General features: G+C 37.7%; 1 long non-coding RNA gene across 5 annotated transcripts; it reads left to right on the forward strand.

Annotated features, from left to right (window-relative positions):
• The first annotated feature begins 3277 nt into the window (after positions 1-3277).
• LOC146364249 (uncharacterized) lies at positions 3278-8433 on the forward strand. Of its 5 annotated transcripts, none has more exons than XR_014799030.1 (5): positions 3278-4292; positions 6137-6909; positions 7400-7556; positions 7809-8144; positions 8287-8431. It is a non-coding gene; the product is annotated as an uncharacterized LOC146364249 (long non-coding RNA). The 5 variants fall into 5 exon arrangements; XR_014799031.1 differs by lacking the exon at positions 3278-4292 and having other exon boundaries at positions 4467-6909; positions 7809-7917; positions 8023-8144; positions 8287-8433; XR_014799032.1 differs by lacking the exon at positions 3278-4292 and having other exon boundaries at positions 4467-6530; positions 6685-6909.
• Positions 8434-16209: the final 7776 nt, after the last annotated feature.

Genomic DNA, 16209 nt, shown 5'->3' on the forward strand with positions numbered 1-16209 from the left:
ATTTTTCCATCACAACTTATGGATGATGAAGGATTTGATTAAAGCTGTGAAACATTACTGATAAACTTCATGTGATGTTGCATTAAAGCCAATTTTCTATTAAAATCAGGGTCTTTTCTAACTGACCTCTGACCTTTGAGCAGTAGTGTGTACTGTATGCTTGTATGTAACTGTATCTGACCTGGATTTTATCACCAGTTTCAAATAAGAATCTTCTTTAAAGTCTGTCTTTCAATACAAATGAAGTTAAACTTTATCAAGGCTGATGGTAAACTGTCCCTAACAAGTCCACTTTATTGCGTGCTCATTGACTTTCTCCTATCAGAGCTGTTTAACAAGTCCACTTTATACATGCTTATTAATCTATCACGCTTATCAGTGGCTCATGGTTGCTTAAAGCCTATGTCTGAACTTGACCACAGAGCCAGAGCATCGTTCAATCTTGGCAACAGCTCCAGGATGACAAACTCCACTTTCTCTGCATCAAGACAGCTCATAACTTTTTAACAGTCTCTCCTGATAGCCTCATATCATCTGCTCTAATCAATAACCATACACTATCATTACAATGTAGACTACAGCTCAAAAGTCTGAGGTGAATTAGAAATGTCTTGTTTTCAGAATAGACTCAAATTTGGTTTCAGATTGAATCACAGCAATTTATCAAAAATAATCATATAAATGCTTAATATTAACACTGATCACAAATCATGAATGATTTTTAATAGAATATCTACAGAGGTGTTCAGAGACCCATTTTCAGCAATAATCCCTCCTGTGTTCAGTGGTACATTGTCTTATCTAATGCAAGCTTAACACATTAAAGCCAAACTTATCACTCAAAACAGCTTTTTAAGAGATTTTAGCACAAACTGAAACTATTGTGGTGATTAAAGAAACAATAAATGTGTCTGGATCATCCCAGTGTTTGTTTTTAACCTCATGAAACCAAGTTTCCATTTTCCTCTAAAGGGGCTGCAACACCCAGCTGCACAAAACCTTCACTTTTTTTTAACAGTTTAACTATTTGAATATTTTTCATTTCTTACAATCAGAATTCTCCAATAGATTTTCAGAAGAAATTTTTTTTTTTCATGCATCACCAACTGACCCTTTTATGTTAACGTCTCAATCTCCAGCCTAACCTCATTGAATTTTGCTTAGCAAAGTACTTTTCAACTAATAATTAGTAAGATTATATTTCTTATCATCTGTTGGTCGTCTGACCTGATAAACTTCAATGAGCATTATAACACAGGAATGATTGTCTCTAAAAATGGGCTCCTGCACGCTTGCAGACATTTTTCCATCACAACTTATGGATGATGAAGGATTTGATTAAAGCTGTGAAACATTACTGATAAACTTCATGTGATGTTACATTAAAGCCAATTTTCTATTAAAATCAGGGTCTTTTCTAACTGACCTCTGACCTTTGAGCAGTAGTGTGTACTGTATGCTTGTATGTAACTGTATCTGACCTGGATTTTATCACCAGTTTCAAATAAGAATCTTCTTTAAAGTCTGTCTTTCAATACAAATGAAGTTAAACTTTATCAAGGCTGATGGTAAACTGTCCCTAACAAGTCCACTTTATTGCGTGCTCATTGACTTTCTCCTATCAGAGCTGTTTAACAAGTCCACTTTATACATGCTTATTAATCTATCACGCTTATCAGTGGCTCATGGTTGCTTAAAGCCTATGTCTGAACTTGACCACAGAGCCAGAGCATCGTTCAATCTTGGCAACAGCTCCAGGATGACAAACTCCACTTTCTCTGCATCAAGACAGCTCATAACCTTTTAACAGTGTCTCTCTGTCCTCATACTTCTATATATTCTTCTGTAATAGATAACTATACGCTATCATTGTAATCAATCTACACCACAGCTCAAAAGTTTGAAGTCAATTTTCACCTGGTTTATAACCATGTGATCGGTCCACACATCAGTGTCTAAAAAAACGCTCATTTTTATCTGTGTCTATCATCAAAATTTGAGTTGATTGCAAACTCTCCCTAACAAGTTCACTTTATTGCGTGCTCATCAATCTCCTCTACAGCTCAGCTAACTGAAGTCAGTTAGAAACGTCTTTTTATCTTAAAAAAAACAAGATTCTTTTTTATATTTTGTAAATTGGTTTTGAATCCAAATAAATATAATTGCTTAAAACTTGCATTGATCACCAATTATGATTAATGTTTGATAAAACATTAGCTGGTGTATGGATGCAACAATAATGGTGGTGTGTGGATTACAACAATAATAGCGAGTGTGCAGATTATATTACCTATCCTCAGTTTATCACATTAAATCTCATCTTACTAGTGACCCAGTAGCTTTTCCAAATACAGCTGCACTAACCAACATCATTTTTTCAAGTAATATAAAAAATCATTTTTATTTATTACCTTTTTAAACATCCCATTTTTTCTTTCTAATGTCATTAAATCAAGTTTGCCCATTTTTATAAAACATTTGGACCTCCACATCTTTTTAGCGTTAAGTTATTTCCTCAGTGTCACACATGGATTAGTTTTCGTCTCTTTCAATAAGAAAGTCAAATCTTCAGACCTTAAAGCAATCTTTGTTTCTTTCAATCATCTTAATATTTTTAATCTCCTGTAATATAATTGCAGTTAACCAGAGCTTAGCTACTCTGATCTACAGTGATTTTGGGGGTTTGGATTTGTTTTTCACAGGTGCAGAGCCTTTTTCTACAAAATTATGAATAAACTGCATTTTTTAAAAGTACCATTAACCATGTAGACTGACAAGTAACTAAACATGTAACACAGTGATCAGTAGAGAAGAAACAAAATAACCCATTTACACATTTCTAGTTCAGATCAAAATTATTGTTCTGATTAAGGAAACAGTAAATTTGGCCACGTTATTGTCCTGATCCTCCAATTTTCCCTTTTCAATGTGAAAAAATTCAACTTTTTTTTTTTTTTTTAAATAAAAGCAGATGCACACCCAGATATTTCTTACAGTAAGAATCCTCCAACAACCTTTCAAAAGAAACATTTTTTGTCTTTCCTCAATTTTGAGAGCAACTGAACCCACAAACCTGAAGCTCGAGACCCCAAACTAACCAAATGTAATGTTTCCTTAATCAGCACAGTCATTTTTAACTTTTTGTGTGTTATGTTTACTCACAGTTTTGATGCTTGCTTCTTCGACTTGATCCATGATTAGCTTTTCACCGTCGCTCTGCTGTTTTCTCTCTCCTCATGCTTCTCCTTCATGTGTCCTGTCCTCAAATATAATCCAACCTGCCTCCTTGTTTCCTCCTTGACTTGTATTAGCAAAATTTCCAGGTAAATTAAGAGAAATCCAAAAAAGTTTTCCTGTTTCAAAAGCTCTTCCAGTTGCCTGTCTTCTTGTCCTCCTTCAAATGTGCATTTTTCGACTTATGTATTTATTTGAATTCATATTGCCATGACAACATAGCACAGAGCATCATGGTAGTTTAAAGCAGGTGGTTCTGTCCTCTGCAGAAATGCTGGTGTTCCATAGTGATGTAGAAGTATGTTAATAGTCTTGAAACAGACACTCACTGATCCGGTAAGAGCAGGAATTTAACTACAAACCCTCATAGTCCCCATCAGTATTCTTCATTTTGCTCTGCAGCAATGGTCACAGTGGCTGCTTTAAGTACGTTTGCCCCATAGAAATCCACTGATGTTCAGTGAGTCCCTTTGATACATATTTAGACCTTCATAATTTTCAGGGTGCATGAGTGTTATATCTCCATCTCATCCTAAACATTTTACCAACCAACACGTTCTCACTCCCAACTCGTCAAACGTGTGACGCATGGTCAGGCTCCCTCTGCTTCACTTATTGACATGCAGGGTCCTCTCATTGAATACTATAGAGCTCCCTTAACGTTGCTTATTGACGACAAGAGATTGCCGCGGAAGAGCCTGTTGTCCGTATATTTATATATTTCCGAAATCACATTGTAGTGACGTATACTGAACACAATAAATTATATAATGTAAACAACTACCTGGAAAAACAGGTAGAACGATACTTTTGTATCGTTTATTGCATTTATGGAGGGAGTGATGTATGCTGGGTAATGGCACAGCTAGCGACTGGGTGACTTTATTCACCCGCTTCGGATGTTATCAGTCCATACAATGGGCGTTATTAGCACAAATCAGTCCCATAGATATGGGCCATCTCCTGCTAGATTGTTCAGAAGGTTGTTCTCATCCATCCAGATGGAGGATCCAGAATCCACTCTGGCTGGAATCCGGTGGATACAGCAGTGTGTACAGGTAAGACCATTTAAACAGACAGCATTTATAGAATGACTATTAAAAGTCAGCCAGTGTCAGTAATGTTAATGTGCTTATGTTAGTAATACACCGAGTGCTAATATAACAGCTTTAAGATGCATTTGTAGATATTATTACGTGTTTTACTGTCTTTATGGTGCTAGCTTAAAGTTACGGTGTAAACGTTAGCTTATATTGTAGTAAAGCTGTTACTGTTTAAACGATGTTAGCACAGAAATATTCGCTTCTGTCATGACTGATGAAGTTACTAGTTAATAAAGTTTTCAGTAAAGTGTTTAATCGCAGCCACAGATTGACAGCAAATATCTCGATTAGCTTCAGTGCATCTATAATAAATATGTGCAAGTTTCAGTGCTTCGTTTAAACTGTATGATACTTATACTGATCCAGGGTCAGTGTAAAATACAATCCTAGCTGTGTGAACAAAGCCTGGCTCCTTTAATCCTGCATGACAAACCTCAGAATGCAGGTTATTATTACTCTTTCCTGCTGGCACACCTGTCACACCTGAGAGTCAGCTAGAAACTCACAGTGACGTGGACATCATGCAAAGACTGCCAGACTCTGTAATACTGCAAATGATCAGTGACTCATGTTAACACTAAACTTTAAACGGTATCTCTGTGTCTCTCTGTGTGTGCTGAACATTTAGGATTGAGTCAGGCTGCATCAGCTGAAGCTGTTATTTGTATATATCAGTATTTTTTTCATTCAGGTGTGGGGAAAATACGTAAGACTGCAGTGAAGCGATGTACCAGATTAATCCCTGGCCAAAGGTATCGTACTTAAATCAGACTACTGATCCAGCCACATCAGCCTTTTGTGAGGTCTGTTTAAAGTAGACTAAAAATGAACTGCAGGTTCCTGAGAGGTGGACTGTGAGCACAGAAACACATGTTCATACATACAGCTGCAGCAAACTTACATTAATTTTAAATAGATTTGTTACTCTGATGTCTGTCTCTGTGTTTGTCCTCTGACAGACTGGTGACCTGTCCAGGTGTGCTCTACCTATGACTACTGGGACAGGCTCTAGCCTCTGTAAAAGAAATTTTCTGTTATTCTCATTTAAAGTATTTAAGTGCTTATGCATATGCTTAGTTGTGACACTGTTATAGACTGTTCAGTGAAAGTTTCTAAAACTAGATGAACTTACTTCAGCGTCAGCAGTTTGAGAAAACAACTCCCTTTACAGGTGCTGATAAGGCCAAGGGCACAAAACAGCATAACCATTGATCCGTTAGGTTTCATAGCGAGACACGTGAAGTGTGGTAGGATCAGTTTGTAACTTCCTCCCTCTTCCTTGGAATGCATAAAGGAGTAGGAGCACAACTTCTGTGGCAGCGCTGACATGACTGAACTGTGATGTTTGATGTGTGTTGGCGCAGTAATAAATAGCTTGATCACAGCTCTTTCTGTGTTGCAGACTTTATTTAAAAAATTCCACGACACCCCCCACCCTCCCACTGTGAACCTGAATTGAATATTCAGAAGACATTTGTTTAAATAGTTCTACAAATCTGAGCTGTTGGTGTGTCCTTGGATTGTGTGGTAATAATATTAGAGCTAGCAATCTTTCTTACTGAATCTCTACTATGAGTCATGTTACCTGAGATTAATTCTATGTTTACCTGTCAGCCTGGACAAATGTGCTGTGTGAAGGAAATTAAATTAAATCAGATCTGAACTGCATACATTTAAGGAACCTGTTCATATTTAATTGAAATATGAACCAGTGATTTTTTGATTGCTGATTCCAAGAGAGTCTTTGTGGAAATCCTGTTTGGCTTTTTGTTATTTTAATTCTCTTCTCTGTTTTCCAGAACAGTTCTCCACAGTCGCTGTCCACATGGGTCAGTGGGACCAAGAAGCACTCTGCTAATGTGTGGACTCTGACCAGCAACATCCAGCAAGACCCAGACAGCGTTTTCTATCTCCCAGCTGGAGTTTTTTGTTTGTCTGTGACTGGAGAGTCAGATTTTTGTTGAGCTTCACACTTGCAGAGGTAAGTCAGTTTGCAGAGATCCCTCCCACCCTGGCTTTTATGTCCTAGATTTCTTATCTGAAACAGTAATATTTCAGTGACTGCTGCTTATACCACAGGTTAATACACGCTACTGATCCCTGATAGGAGAATCATCAATTTTGGCAACAAAGAAGCCTGGTGGATGTTTGTTTGCAGTCTGATGATGGGACATCATGCTCTGCATCTTCAAAGTTTGCCCCCTCATTATTATTCATACCCAGTAATGTGAAGTATGCTTATATCTACTATAACTGAACCAACCTGGTGCTCTTCATTTATGGAGGCTGTTGAGTCTGAATGTTGGATGTTGTGTATCTCGTGTTCTCTGGGCTTCGTTGTCCTCAGTCTTTTTGCAGGATCAGAAAACAAAACCAGGAGGCGTGTAAATGTTTCTTCTCCATGATGTTTCTTCAAATGTTTCTTCTGGATGATGATAAGACTGTGACACGGGATGCCACCTTTGGTCTTGTGATGAAGCAAAGCTCAGGAAGAAGTGGGATTAAATGGTACCCACATGTGTGCTGCTGAGAAGGATGTACAGGGGCACCTGCAGCCAAATCCAAGCTTCAGGTTAGTTGTAGTTGCAGAACGCTATAGGACTGAGACAGCTGAGGCATCAAATGTTTGATTAAACGGATGAAAAAGAGAAGTTTTTTCCCTATAATTATCACTTCTTAAAATCTGTAGCAACTTCAAGTCTGTCAGCGTGCTGAGCATGCTCAGAATGTGACAATATATTTTTGTTCAATATTTAATTTCTTTCAGTTGCAATTGTTAAATGAAAAAAATATATATATATATTCTTATAATTTAGCAAACTAATTTATCAAAAAATATATATACATATATCTGTATTAGTTTTAATAAATTAATTTGACACCTGTATTGAAAATACCATATTGTATTCATACAGAATCAGTATGGTATCATTGTTTGTCTGCTCACTGATTGTTGAAACTAAGAGCTACTTTGATCTGTTTAGATCTAAAGTATCCAAAGTTGAGCTCTAATGTTTCTTCACCCCTGTGTGTGTGATATCTGATTTCCTACATGCTGGCAGAGCAGCAGTTTGTGCTCACAGATGGTGACGGTGTGGAGAGACGGTGGTGTTTCCTCAGAAGAACCAGCAGAGTCACAAAGGACACCAGTCCATCTCACCACCTTGACTTGCTGACTGATGTTCGTCTGCACTGCACAGAGGAAATCAACTGACCGAGGTTTGTCCAGTGACGTGTTATGAAATGTATATTTGTTTTATGCTTACAGATATGTTTTTCTTGACAGAGGCTCTGCAGAGGTTAGACAAAGCAGAGAAAATATGTGCTTTACATTTTACTGTGATTTATTGAGATATTTGTTGCCTGATGTTCAGCAGGAATGGAGAAATAGAATCAAAGGGAGATGTTTTTGATGTTTTTGTAATGATGTAAGTAAATCTTCAATATTATTTATTTGCTTGGTTATATTAGGAGTGTTTCTGAGTGAGGGGGAGAGGAGTCATCATCCAGTTTAAGTGACGTAGATCAGTGGATACACTTGTCTCCCCTTTAAAGGAGACAATCCAAGTCATCCTTAAATGTTAGTGCTTTCAAATACACAAACATTTTTAAAGGACAAAAATGAACATCCAACTTTGACTGTAATACAAAATAAATCTTTGCATGTGTGTTTTCAAACTCTCAGATGGGCAGGATATCAGTCTTGGACTGTCTAACCTGCCGGAGCAGCACTGAATGACCACCACACATGAGCATGTTCCTGCAACATTCAGCATCTGATCTGTCATCTGTGTGCTTCTGCTTTTGGTAAGTAGAGTTACCCAACTCCAGTAACTCTAAACACATGCCATCCATTTCTAACGGCCTGGTTACTTCCTGTCAGTTACTTTAGAAACCATGTGGTCACCTGACCTAACACTGTTTCTTCTTCTTCCCCTTAATGTTCAAGTGTCAAATGTCCAACAGCTGGAGAGGAAACTACACCAGTGTACTGGGATGTTTCAGCAACACGTGCCAGATGCTGTTCCTTCATGGTGACATCACCAGAGACAGCCCCACCCACCTAAGGACCTCGCCACTGATCATGATGATTATAATGATGACAGCGAGCGGAACTAAGACTGTAAAAATCCACGACCACAATTTTTCTTTCTAATTATTAATGAATACTGAGAGCCTCTTTCTGTGTTTTGTCTGTTTTGGGGTTGTTGTTTTTTACCTCATTTGTTACTAACAAAGTTCACCAAACTCACACAGTTTACATTCTGTATGTTTCCATCTTTACCAGCCACACTCTAACTGCATTTAAGAAAATAATCCTTAGAAATCGTCGTTTTTCTCTTTCGTAATTGATGATAATTCAGTGAATATACTGCGCTGCTTCCTTTTATTGCGTCACACATTGCTTTAAGTTTTTCAGTGTCCAGTTATTTTTTACGGCTGTTTGAATTCTCTGTATGTTTGACCCTGTAGACTGTTTGATGGACTGCTTGTCTTCCTGTTTGTTACCGCCGCCTGTTTTTGACTAAAGATTTGGATTTCTGACTTCAACACAGCCTCTGCGTGTCCTCCCTTTGTGTCCTCTTCCTCTGTGAATGTGTTGCATGTGTCACAGATTCATTTTATTAACAGTTTTCACACAGTGAGTTGCATCAGCATTCATCCACAGCACATTTCAGAAGGATTCAGATTAATACAGTGATCTTATAGTCAGAATTATCCTGACAGACTGCCACTGTAAATTATCTTTCATCAGGTAAATTTTCAAATAAAGTTCAGTATTTCAAAGCAGGAGTTATGAAGAATCATACTGGCATTAGGACTAATAATATGTACTTACAAAGTCAAAGTTTTTTAATTATGCTAGAATACTGGAAGACAATCAACTTTTAGTGTTTTCCGCATATTAATTATTCTGAAATAGAGATGGTGACCCTAACCGTACAGAAGCACACTAAACAACTGACAATCTAACAGACATCATTGGCCTGAGCTGTCATGCACAGTGAGTCTGATCCTTTGCTGTGAGAGTCTGACAAGCATGTTTCTGGTCAGTTTGGAAGAAATAATATCACAATGTTGATCTTTTTTTCCAATATTCCTTCTCTTTTACAACATAAACTGTGATCAAAGCTACTTGTGTTCACAGCATGTAATAATACTGACAGTCCAGGGCATTGTGGTCTGTTGAGCTAGGGTTAGGGTTAGCAATTCAGACATATGTAATCAATATTAAACGTCTCTGACGTGGGCCACTGTCCGCAGTGTTGGGAAATCCATACCAGGCTGGAACGAGTCAAGGTAGGTGAGCATCCACGAGAAGACACAGCAGATGCATCCTACTAATACTGACAGGACCAGGAGACTCCAGAAACCGAGCATCTTCTCTTCAGTGCCATCCTCTCCTGTCACCCTCTCTGCCCGCAGCTCTTTGAGTATGGGGTAGATAAGGGCGCAGAGAAAGCCTTATTACTAATTTGTATTATAATTCAATTTTCATGAAATATTCATATTCAGTATTGGTCCTTTTATATTATAACCACGTATCCACCCAGGCTCATGGTGGGGCAGGGCTCTGTCCTGGGATGCTTGAGTACAAGGTAATGTACACCCTGACCAGGTATCCAGTCTGTCAGAATTGTTTTCAATATTTGGTTCAAAAACATGAGTGACAACAAAAATCCAACTAGGATTCTTGCATATGATGAATGAAGTCTGTCTTTGACTGTATTGTCCAGCTGATCCATCAAACCCCCAGCAGGTGAACCTTATTCATGACATAACACGGCAACAATGTAAAAAATTAGACAGCAACAGTCTAAATGTAAAGTGCATTCTAAACTCCTCTTCAATAAATTATATGCAAAGAGTCATTCAGGACTGTAAAACGTGAACTACAGAACCCAGAGTATTCATCATTAAATCTCTGGTTGCTTCATTTTTCTATCTATCCTATATCAGATACTTTAAAGGTTAGGTTAGGTAAAGTTGCATTCTCATGGTGAGGCAAAGTGCTTTATGTGTGTGTGTGCGTGTCATGAACGGCTATAAAAGGCCTATTGTGAAGAGAAAATTGTTAGAAGGCAAAGATACTCAAACTCAGATATCTATTTACATGTACATATACATGGGCGATCCCCCATCACGGTCCAATCTGCTCTGCACCAACTGTGTGCAGAACAGATGTGACCCAGAGGAAAACCGCCCAGGGCTCTTAGCACATCCTTTATTTATACTTCAAGCAAGTTTCCAAGGAAGTAGGAGTGGCATGTTCAGAATACAAAAACATTTCCATAAAAGGAGAGACCTTTAGCTTGTCTGTTGAAACAGGAGATAGCTTGGTATGTATAGAAATTTAAACATTCCCATATAAGGAGAGAGAGAGAGAGAGAGAGACCATTAACTCAGGAGGTAGTATCGTATGTCACCGCATTCCTCTACACATCTGGTTCCACTTTCCTTTCCTGTGGTGGTTCCAACTCACAAGCTCTCCTATCTTAAATGAAGCTACAACTAAACAATAATCACAAAATTAAAAATCTTTCATCATTCCCTCCTGTTTGTAGCTGAAATTAAACAGATACATCAATGTGTTTCAGACACAGACCCTACATTGTGAGTGCTTTCGGTCTGGTCGTCATAAAATGTGTATCATTCAAATATAATCATTCATCACATTAGTTTCATACTCATCGTCTTCTCCTTCCTCCTCGTCTGGCACAGTGACATATGCAACAAGAGATTGGGATATCATTCTTGATACCATTCCTCTTACACAGGGGATAATGCATGTAGTAAAGATACAAAACATGATAAGTATTAGGCCAATAAACATCAAAACCTTAAACATCAATGTTCTCCATGAGCCGCTCATAAACCAATCCCACCAATTACTTTGTAAATTTGCCCAATCGGTTACCTGTGCCTGTTGAACGTTTCTAAGTAATTGTAGAGCATTTGTCATATTATCAGAATGCACATTGTCTGGAATATATGTACAACAAGTTATATTAAACAAAACACACAGTCCGCCCTTTTCTGCCAAGATCATGTCCAGGGCAACTCGGTGTTGCATAACAGTTATTCTCATGGCATCAATTTCCTGATTTTGTTCTTTGTTGATGCTGGTCAATGCATTTAAAAACAGCCCAAAACGATAGTCCAATAGTCAGGAAGTCGCTGTGGTTTAGGACAATTCCTAAATATTGATAACCTAGACTGGCAAAGCTTGCTGCGCATGTCACTTGAGTCATGTTCATAAGTCTGCCATATAATGTAGCATGCTGTGTTGTAGCAGGCATGTGTGAGCATATATAACAATCTTTGCCTTCTGTGCGATTATATATTTTCTATACCAGGCGTTGTTCATCCAGGGATGGATGTAGTCCTGTGTCACTTCAGTCAGGTGTGAGTTGTCATATATCCATGCCCTTCTATGCAAGTTGGCTTCTTGATCCTTTAAGTGCATCAGGGTCCATGCTGTAAGCAGCAGGGCCAAGGTGGTAAACAGAATAATCTTCATGATGACCAGACACACCGATTTACTCTGGTGAGTAGACTACAGGCGAGAAGTAGAAGGCGGGATATACCCAATCAGCCCTCCCTTCACCTGTAGATCACCAAAGAGTCGGGGTGGTGGTGTCTTTAGGTTGTGCTATCACTCACTTCCACTTTTTGCAATGGCTCTGGTGGATCCAAGAGGGCCTCTCAGCGTAAAGTTGTCTTTCTAACAGATTTATCTATTAGTTCACTTGCATCAATTCATGCATCTTTTCACTGAGGTCTGATTCAAACTATCTTACTTCTGATTCTTTCCAAAAATAATTTCACATGTAACAATTTATATATGTGTGTTTTCTATTTTTGTTTACCTCTTTGTTGTGATCTGGTGGACATCTCTAAACACCATCATGAGTTCAGGCTTCAATTTCAACCCAATTATACTCCTCTGGGCTTCACCTTCCCACTGGCCCCTGTACCCTTCTCAAAGTGTCCTTTGTTGTCTTAAATCTCCAGCAAACACAATCTGTTTCTTCTCTGTTTCTTCCTTTTAGATTAAGTCCCAGCCAGGCAAAATATCACATTCAGTGCCTTTAAACAGTTATGTCACACTGTTCTTACCAGCCTGCTGTTAATTCTTCAAGTCCACGATGTTCCGTTGGTCTTCATCAGGAGATTGACTGTCCTTTGAGCTTCTTCTCAGGATCGGGACAAGTGGGAGGTCAAGCTGTAAAATTTTAAGCCAAACTTTGGCTTGTTTTCTCCCAATTATGTTGATCTATGGTTTTGCTGCTATGCTCGAAATCCTAGGTTGAGAAAAGTCCACCTTTATTTATTTGTGACCTATATTGACACACTAAACCATACCATTAATATCATTTTCATTTCTTTTCTTAAAGCCTCCATTTGCTTCATCTGGCTAGAGTCTGTCTCTTCTGTTTTTCTCTCTGGGTGCTCACTCCCTCTATGGGCATGCAAAGGTCCTGTCACACACACACTTCCTGTTACTCTCTTTTGTGTTTCTACAGGCTAATCAAACTCATTTTGTATTTACAATCTACAAACCCTCTGTAATTCTACTAACTTTTAATCTAAAATGTAGCATCATTCACACAATAATTTCATATTCCTCTCACACACACTGCCTTTTAAATAAACTAAACTCTTTGCATTTTTATCTATTTCAGGCATTTTCTGAGTCTCTGTTTTATGGTGCCGTTAGTTCTCTCTACTAACCCTGCACTCCATAGATGATAAGCACAGTGATTTCTTATGCTGAATCCTAGTGCTTCAGAGACCTTACTGATCACATCATTGACAAAATGTGTCCCATTGTCTGATCTTATCAGAGAAGGGATACCATATGTTGGAATAAAATGATTACATAAACATTTTGCAATGGAGATTGCCTCTGCTTTTTACTGCATATATCTCTGGTCAGTTTGAAAACACATCTATGATCACTAAGGTATATTTTGATCCTTGACATTCATTCAATTCAATAAAATCCATGTGGATGGTGTGGAGAACTGGCCTCTCTTAGGTCTTAAGTTTCCTTGTGAGTTGTGTTTTTGACAGAATAGGCATGTTCTTACAAATTTTTCGCTGAAGTTTCAAAATTTATAGTGTAAAAGTGTGTATTGTTTATCTATACTATATTTCCCTCCTGTTGACACATGTATTACTTCATGTGTCACTACAGCCGCTGTCCTGTGTAACGACTCTGGTAATATTGGTTTTCCATCACAGACCATTAAGTCATCTTTCAGTTGTGCTCCACATTTCAGCCACTTGTTCTGTTCAGTGGTTGTTGCAGCTTTTTGTTCGGTTTTTAGTACGTCAAGTGGTATTTGTGGGCAGTAGTCGGATACTAGTAGCTCTGCCGATTGTTGTGCAGCCTGTTTTGCTGCTTGATCTGCAAAATTATTTCCTTTTGTGACAATAAAATTGTCTTTTTGATTTGCTGCACATTTGCAAAGTGCCAATTGTTTTGGCAAGCTGATCACTTCCAATAAGATTTTTAATAAGCTGCCGTGTTGCACGGGGTTATCCGTAGAGGTGACCATACCTCTATTATGCCAAATTTTTGCAAAGTGGTGCACTGCTGAAAAAACAAACTGGCTGTCAGTGTATATATTTATATCTTGGCCTGCGTGCAATTCATATGCACATATGACTACATACGTGCAGCTGACTCTTTTACTGCCTCTGCTGCGGCTACACAGGCTTGCACATGCAGGCAGGCCTGACGCTACAGAGTCTAATTTACACGAGTCTAAATTTCACCAGGAATGTTAACAGGTGTTATTTTTCTCCAAATGCCTGTGTTATCACAGCTTTCATATAACCTGCTCCTCTATCTACACGTAAGTAGAAAGGCTTATCATAGTCAGGCAGTGCTAAAACTGTATCTGTCTGTAATGCCTATTTTTAAATAACTGAATGCTTCTTCTTTCTTCTCTATAGATGCAACATTATATTTTCACTTAATGCATTTTTAGATAATTTCTAGTTTTTCAAAGAATTCACCCATCTCACACATCTTACATATTTCAAACTTTGAAGTTAGGGTTTTTTATATATATATTTTTTTTTTAAACTTTGAATTGCCCACAGTTCTAAAACTAGGCATTTATAAATCATATGCCTAATCACTATGTGTCACTGTGATCCACAAGTATGGTCACAAATTCGTTTCCAAATCAACAAAATAAAATAATCAAACAAAACAGAAAACATACATGAGTCAGGACACAAAAAGAAAAATGCTGCTACTGAAACAGAGCAGAAGTGTGAGGGAAAAACTGAGCTCACAGACAGCTGCATGTATTGGCTTTTATGCAGCTTCTGCTCTAAAAACAAACAAATAAAAATAAAAGAAAATGTGTAACATGCTCATCAACTTAGCGGTGTCCACATATTTAATTCAGCTTCTCAATCCTGTAGCTTTAGCTGTTGTCTACAGGGTTTGGCTTATTAGTTGTTATTATAGGTGTGCTCTATATCTCAGTAATGTTTTATCCAGGATAAATGACAGGTTTTCAAGCAGGTCAAGTGCCTCTATGCACTTAATTAGTTTAGATAGTTTCTTTATTTTCTTCATCTCATATGTCATTATACTGAGTTTGAGCAAACCTTAAGCTTGATGCAGATTACTTCATAACAATCATCCACCTCACATCATAACTGACTAGGTTGCTTCTTATTATTAATATTATGTCATTATTAATATTATCATCTTTTTCTTTCTATATAATAACAATAGTATATTACAATATTTTATTAGTGTATACCACTATACTACTACTGAGCCAATTTAATAGTTAGGATCATCTTACTCAGCAAACAGATAATTTAGAATTCATCCAATCTGTACAAATTTGCTTTTTCTCTGAACAGGTTTGTGCCTACTTTTTAGACTGGTCTTCTGTTTGTCTCATCTCAGATCCAACCTTCAGTCACATTCATTCTCTCTTTTGCGTGACGAACCAAGCAATTTATTATTATATATTTTATATTTTATTTTGTATCCATCAAGGGCTTCGGGTGATTTGCAGTTTCACCTTTTCCCAAGCTGGAGACATTTACCTTTTCACACACTTTCCTTGGCTGAACAATGACACAGCCCTAATGTACCTTATGCATCTCTCTATTTTATTTAAAAGGTTTTCGTGTGAATTATTTCCTTTTATTCATTTTATACATTCTGGGCATGGTCGTCATGCCAACTATGTTTCATTGTTAATATCAGTTTGCAGGTTGTTATCCTTGCTATTATTAGTTTCAATACGTTAAAAATAAGTTCTAATGTAATTTTGTCTTTGTTTATTTTATTTTTGTACTTCTTATATTTATATCTATTCGGTGGGGTCTGTTTCCAACCTTTTTAAACTACTTTAAACTATTTTGATCTCTGGTTTTCACTTAATAAGGGTTTTATCAGTCACTGCACTGTAGTGTGACCTGATGCTGATTTTACTATTAAAGTATCTTCTGAGAATTGTACTTCCCGTGGTTTTCTGTTCAAAACGGTTTTACATACTCCTGTATCACATAACATCTGCACTGGTTTGCCATTAACATATACTGTCAGCGTAAGTTTGCCTTTTACTTCAGACACTAATTGATAGACATTAAATACTTCTGCGTCACTTTTGTCATTTTCATTTGGCTTTTTCTCATTTAGTCATTCTTTTGAATATTGCCGTTTGTCTGTTTTATGTCTGCAATCTCTGGCGAAATGCCCTTCCTTGCCACAATTCCAGCACGTATTATCTCTTTCTTCACTTCTTTCGCGTAAGTCTGTCTGCCCTACGTATCTCTGGCCCTTTCCTCTAAATCCTCCTCTTCCTCTGCCTCTATTTCCTCTCCT

This window comes from Perissodus microlepis, chromosome 20 (genome assembly GCF_051167445.1).
Source record: "Perissodus microlepis isolate ML-2025 ecotype Zambia chromosome 20, ASM5116744v1, whole genome shotgun sequence".
Taxonomy (NCBI): domain Eukaryota; kingdom Metazoa; phylum Chordata; class Actinopteri; order Cichliformes; family Cichlidae; genus Perissodus; species Perissodus microlepis.